The following is a 7405-nucleotide window of genomic DNA, read 5'->3' as shown; positions in this document are numbered from 1 at the left end:
AAAAATGTTTACCTTCGTCCCTTGTACGTGAAATAAGTATGGACTCCGTTTTTTTTTTTTAATTTCAAAACAACTTTAGCTTTTAAATTTTTAATTTTCAACAACTTATTCGCTTACGATGACTATAAATATTTAAATTTGTATTTGTTCGGTGTTTAAAACAGTAGCATTCCTGTTTAACAATAATATTGACGCCCGTCGATAACACTGTCATCTGCGTCTGTAGATAGTATATAATGATTGATATTCTTTATAAGAATAATACTTAAGGCAAGTTCAATATCAGTCTAGCTAGTCTAACTTAACTTAACTGATAATAGATAACAGTGTTGCTAATCTAATCTAACTGCATTATAATAACTTGATGGTAAAATAGGTTTTTTTATTGACAACTATTATTATTGGACGATTTATGAGAAACTATGTACACACTTTATGAACAAAGTAGTGCTTCTCACGACTCACAAATAGCCTAAGTCCTAAGATAGTTACTTTGATAGAATACAGTGTGATGAAAATAAACGTAAGAGGAAAGATGGAAAGGGAAAAAAGGGGTTTGATGCGATTGAGAATGATATAAGAATTGTTGGTATGCGTGAAGTTGATATGGAAGATCGTGAAGGAGAAGAAGAAGAAAATGTATTTCTCATATGAGACAAAAAATCAAGGTATTTTTTTAATATTTAAGTTGTATATTTTTGAGTTGTATATTACAATTTGGTCCAGGTTCAAATTATAACAAACCGTTAATATTTTTGGAGCAGTCAGCTTATTGAATGGGCACGATCATGTGTGGGTTGGCATTTGTAAGATATTCTCTACAGTATTCCATCCATTACGAACAACCAGTATTGCAAGCGTCCTAAACTGCTCCAACGATACATGGTCTGAAATATCGCAAAAAAGTAAATTTAATTTAAAATTTCAACATATACTTAATTTTTTTGGATAACGATATCAGATCGCCAAAAAAATGAAAAGTAGTTATGGGACAAAACTATACAACAATACACCATATTGTAAAAAATTCAAATAAAAACTCTTTCTGGTTCTATTAGATATTTTTTGTTAACTCACTTTTGAATATCCTAATACTTTATTCAAGAAAAAATTGGCCGTTTTAAGCAACTTTTATATTTTATTGTATTTTTTACAATTTTAGTTTCTTTTATTCAGATGATAGTTACGAGTAATTTTACACCGTTTTGTTAATTAACAAAACCCGGGAAAATACAATGTAATATACTTAAATTATTATTTAAAAATATTGTTATCGAGTGTATTAAATCAATAATTGTTTTATCAAATAACATACAACGCTAATACATATATGTTGAATTTAATTTGTAATGTAAATTTATACTTTTTTCCCAAATTTTTTATGATTTAAGTTATACTTGAAAGTAAATATATAAATGATTTATTCCAAAAATTGTATGCGGTGGAAAAGCGAGTGGGTTATAAGTTATAATATATATGAAATTAAAATCATTAGCAACTAACTACTTAAAATAGGATAAAATATATTTAATTAAAAAATAATATTGTACAATATTTATATAGTGAAATAAAAAATTCTCACACACATGTTCAGAGCATATATTTTGCAAATATACTTTTATTAGAGGTTTTTAATTAAAAAAAATTCAAAAAATTCTATATACACCTATGTAAACCTGTTGCGTTGTATCTACATAAAAAGGCGTATAATCTACCCTCACACACAATTATTTTAACTTAAACGTTAAATATTGTAACAGTATAATTATTATTATTATTAATTAATAACATACAATGTTGATCGCTCTGCTCAAACAGTACTAATAGAAAAACGGAAGCTCTAGTCGAGTTCCCTTGATAATATGAGAGGAAGGTCTAAGTCATAGCATTGATTATGAATGTCTATTACATAATCAATGGTCATAGCTTTGCATCAACAATAAATAATTTTTATAAAATTAAAAATTAAAATGTCTAATGGTTACCTAGGTTTGGAATATTATTTGTTGCCGCTAAATTTTCAAGTTGCTGTACGCTTATGTTGAAATGCGTTGCCATTGCGGATCTAGTCCTGATATTTGCCCAAGAACGGTGTAACAACTGAAAAGTTTTTTTTTACTTATTTAATAAATTTCATTCACAAACATTTTTTTGCAGACTAGAGAACAATATGCAATTAACAATCAAACAGTTTGTATATGTATTATTATGTACTATGTATTATAATTTCCTGATTCTGGAAAAAATCAAATCTAAAAAACTTTTGTTTTTTAACTAATTTAGAAACTGTTGTAATTGTAATAGAAGATATGTGTACTCCACAAATATTATTTAGTTTAATGGAAATCACTAAGACAAGAGTTATGCAAAACTATACCCAACAGACTTAAAGACTTTTAAAATAAAAATAAAAAATATTAGTACCTATATTAAATCGGACAGTGATGAGGCTAAAAATGATTACACATTTTTCGTGTGTAATAAATGATTTAAGAAACAAATAATGTTTAACACTTGCTGTGCAGGTGTCCCACAAAGACATATCAAATGAAATCAGTTTTTATTCTGCTGAATTTTTTTTAAATATTTTTTTTTATTTTTTTCGTTACATTTTTGAAAATTTCAAGATAACCATTTTATTGAGAACAATTTCCAAAGCTAATCAAAATTTCTCATGTCTCTGTGGGACACCGTGTACACCTAATGTTAGAAGGAAATCATTTTAAACTAATAGTTTTAGTCAAAACAAATTATTAAAACTCACTTCTGAATTATTTAGTGTTACAGTGGATTCGACAAACATCAAACAAGTTAGAAGCAAAATAATTGAGATTTTGAAGTACATTGTATCTATCTATTATAAACCGATGTTTAACAGTGTGATAAAACTATTACTTTTACTCTCAACAGTTATAGGCTTATAAAGGCCAGTTTTATAAGGAAATGAAAAATAAAATCCAAAACAGTAAATAAATATATCAAATACGTTTCCGACAAGTATCCAACTGTGGCATAGGTGCAAAAGTCTATTTACACTGTTTTTATCAAATAAAAGTATTGAGGTCATAATGCACAAATGTGAAAGTATGGCTTCCTGGTAATACCTGACAAAATTATATAGGCGCGACATAATATATTTAGTGAACTTCTTGCCATCTTATATTCAAATTTTGCATTTTTTTAAAAACAAATTAATGCCAAATGGGGTACCCTATCGTACAGTTAAATCCCTCATGTCTTATTCAAGATTAACTGTATAATATGCACATAGTCTTTTCAAAACAAGTTTTCCAATAACATTATTATTTTAGGCCTCAAACTAATATCTTCTGTTGTTTTGCGCTTGCATGCATAGTAAATAATGTGTGTGTCTATTATGTCTATTGATAGTTACCCGGATATTTTCCGGCAAAAATACTGTATGATTTCTATCGATATTTTGTTTGTTTTGTATGCTTTGAATTTCTAGTAAATAACCGTCTTCCGTATTAACAAACCGCCTGTGTACCCGGCTTCGCCCAGGAAAAGAAAAACAATTGGAACAATATTTTTTATTTGCTAAGTTATACCACGACCTAGAATAGATTGCAAAAATAAAGCCATCCTTCATATGAGTATTAAAATGTTGAATTTACTAATAGGTAAAATAACCACAACAATATTTAATTAATTATACTTTGAATTTGTCTACCCTATATAGATAACCGTGTTGTACTCGTTGTAAATTATAATTGAAGGGCACAGGGTAAAAACGGTAGTTGTGACATTATGAAAATTTTAGAGTATAGCAAAAACAAAGTTCGTGAATTGCTCTACCTCTTACATGAAAACAAAAAAATCACATTAAATGCCACTCTAATGATAAATGTATTTACTTAAATAATCTTTTGACATAAGTAAAAAAAATTATTGGCATAAATTGAAAAAAACTATTTAAAAAAAAAATGTTTATATTGTGACTATTACCGTTTTTCCCTGTGTCCTTCAATTGGTAAAGTATACATATTGAAAAACAAAAAATGTGTATTGAATACCAATTAGTAGCTACAAATGCGCGACTTTATTTGTAAACTAAATAAAAAAAAATTTTTTTTTTTTTATTAACTGAATAAAAACGTATTTCAAATAAGTAAGAACTCATTAATCTACCTCTCGGGAATCTGCAATTGGGATTTTTGTGCATTTATTCGTTAAGAAAATGACTGGTTTTTTTTTATATGAGTCAGGCACTCTTGACGTATATGAAAACAGGAATCGTTTAACCATACGCGTTTAGGCGGTGCCAGTTCTTGTGTTCAAAACTTTAAAAAGTTCAGTTTAAGGCTCCTGGATACCGACCGTTTTTTAGCCAAAACACATAATTTTTGGTCCATCGCACAGACTGAACCAGTGATCCGATAATCAATCTAAAACCAGATATGAAGTCGTCATGATGTTTACTTGAGATCACTTTTTTCAATTTTTAAGTTTAACCCTTTCCAAATTTGATAAAATGTTCAAACGTGTTTTATGCGTAGTAGGAATAAGATATCAAAAATGTACGCTGATCGATCTCAAGTAAACTTCATGAAGAATTCAAATCTGTTTTCAGATTACTTATCCCTTATTTGATAAACTTGTTTGACCCGTTTAATACCTTTCAAGTTATTGACTGGGCCATAGTTATCGATATACCATATATGATATTAATGATAGATGTCCAAAAAGTCCGGAAGAGTGTAAATAGAAATACTCGGTATTCGTACTTATATGTACAATAAGTCTAATGAAATAGTACAAATAATAGTACAAACAAGCTATAGTACTTTGCTGCACGTCATGCATTTACCTGTGTTTACACACTGTGCTGGTTTTATATAAGGTTAATACAAATTAAAATGGAAAGTTTTCCTAAAAAGAAGCGATTATCAAAAATAAGAAAAAACAAATAAAATATTAAATCACTCCTCAAATGGAAAAATTATAAAAACTCAATAAGTCAAAATAAGTATCAATTACGATTATTTCTTACTATTTTTAAATTCGTACGTACATAGAAAAATTCTGATGCTTCGACGTCGCAGAGCGAGTCTTGTGAAAATGAGTAGCAAGAAAGCAGTAATGATCAAAGGTTTGACATTACATGTTACTATATTTTTCTGTGATTTTATTTATAATTAAGTAAAATTAATTTAAATAATATTTTATAAATGGATAAAGTGGAAGTATTCGTACATTCCGTATTCACTAATAAAAATAATCAATATAAATTTGGAAGTAATTCTACTATTTTTAAAAAAGTTATGAAGCATCGTAATTATAAGTTGAAAAATGTGTACAATTTTTTGGTATTTTTCTCGATTTTGAAAAAGAAGGAAAGACTTTTTTAAGTTTTGGTCCAATAAAGTATATTTCAGGTACGATTTATAATCTATACAGTTGCATACTCGAAGAAATTGGTTCAGCGGTATCGTGTGCCAACAGTTAACAAAACTAATTAAAAAATAAAAAATAATATGAAAAATTAAAGTATCTTCGGCCATCAAAAAAAGATTAAAAATCAGTGTCATACATAAAATGATCTTCTTTCTTTTTGCTTTCTGAAAAACAATTTTGATTTTTTTTTGTTATAGAAAAACACTAAAGTTGAGTCTAAAAAGTTGGTTTTTTCGTGTTGCCTAAATTTAAAAATATTCCAATGTTAGTGTATCGATAGTTACAAGCAGGGTTTAAAACCAAATGGACAGATTAATAATAAAAACAAATTTATAAAACGTTCAAATTAAAATACTGAGAATACCTACGTACAGTAAATAAAAAATTCCAAATAGATGTTCCTAGTTTAAATTTATTTCAGGAGGTTTATTTTTTTTATATATAAATTTGTTTTTGAAAATATATATGTATGTACGAATATAAAAGTTTCATTATCATTTATTCAGTATAATTGTCAGTCTAGTGAAATAATAAATATTACAGAGTCTATTTTTGTGTGTAATACGCTACATTGTATGTAATATGAAAATAATATTTGAATGGGTCGAATAAAATATTTAAAATGATTAAAATAATTTAAATAAATAGATTTTAAATAGTTTTAAGTAACTATATTTGAAAATATGATTTCGTATAAATCTAATATATACTACATTTAGAAAATATGTAAAACCAGTAAATATAGGAAGCCAATTTTTTGTATAAATATTTCTTTTATTCGAATGAATCAAAAAACATTATTTTAATAAACTGTGAAATGTTTATTCAAATAACGTTTTATTCGAATAAAAAAATCGCGTAACTTTGATTGTGGTGGTTTGATTTACGTTGATGTGTCTTTACTTCTTTGTATTTATACCTACACTACAAGTAGTAGAAAAAGTACTCCGATCTTCATGATTTATCTTTACGATCTTTATGATTCAGTAAGAACTAAATCTGTATTAGGTGATGTTAGTTTCTGGCGAACTGAGCATATTTAGCAAGTACTTACCTATGTTAAAAGTAAAGAGTAAGAGTTTATCTACACATTAGCATATGTTTTGTAACGAAAATGATATACGAGTTTGAAAAAAAAGCCCATGATCAATAACTTGGTCCCTAGTATTATTATCGAAAAAAAACCTACATTAATCTATATACAAACTCTTAATCTTGCATTTTGGTTCATAGGTAAGTATGCGCTAAAACTGCTCAGTTCACGAGGAACTTGCATCTTCTAACACATATTTTACGCGCTGAAAAAAGTTATGTAACGCCGTTGTAATCCGTCCAGCGAAGATTTTGTTTAGGCTAGCTCTTCAAAATAAAATTTTGTCGATTGTATATTTTCTTGGTAATAAAAATAAAATTTGACGTTCACCGGATGGTCTTATTGGAGTTGGGGGTAGTTCTTCCAAAAAATGATAACGCGTGATAATAAATAAATGTTATATAACCTATAAAATGTGTAATACTACAGATAGTACCAACATCGATTTTACCAAAAACCCGCCAAGAGAAATTTCGTATTTTAATATCAAAAACATTGCCTTTAGTTAGGTTCTTATCTTTATTGAAAATTGTAGTTAGATATTTATCAATTCTCGAATTAATCGTATTCACTATACACGTAAAATTATATAATGTAAAATTCATAAAAAATTACATTATATAAGTGTATATACATAACTTATAAGTATATGTTATAATTTAATATTATTTGGTATAAAATAATAATAATTTTATTGAAATTTCCCACAAATTGTTTATATTAATATTTAAATAAAACATTTTTTTTACTTTTTACCTAAATTAGTTGACGATTTCAAAATTTGGCTGTCAAGTATAAATTAGTTTTACCACATCTTACATATGTATTCTGTAGTTAAAGAATACAGGTAGAAGCTTATGCGCTTTGTCTTCAATCTTGTCTTTTAGAAGATATATT

At 27.1% G+C, this 7405-nt stretch overlaps 1 long non-coding RNA gene across 1 annotated transcript; it reads right to left on the bottom strand.

Moving 5' to 3' along the window:
* Positions 1 to 693: 693 nt before the first annotated feature.
* Positions 694 to 2893, bottom strand: LOC126844100 (uncharacterized). Its single transcript, XR_007686538.1, has 3 exons — positions 2765 to 2893; positions 1986 to 2100; positions 694 to 887 (listed from the first exon to the last, which is right to left on the bottom strand). It is a non-coding gene; the product is annotated as an uncharacterized LOC126844100 (long non-coding RNA).
* Positions 2894 to 7405: the final 4512 nt, after the last annotated feature.

This window comes from Adelges cooleyi, unplaced genomic scaffold, assembly GCF_023614345.1.
Source record: "Adelges cooleyi isolate 19-005CV unplaced genomic scaffold, UGA_ACOO_1.1 ACOO_flye_CR_arks_rails_tigmint_CR_PRNA_627, whole genome shotgun sequence".
Classification (NCBI taxonomy): Eukaryota; Metazoa; Arthropoda; class Insecta; order Hemiptera; family Adelgidae; genus Adelges; species Adelges cooleyi.
The sequence above is the reverse complement of the archived record's forward strand: the minus strand, read 5'-3'. Positions and strand labels throughout refer to the sequence as shown.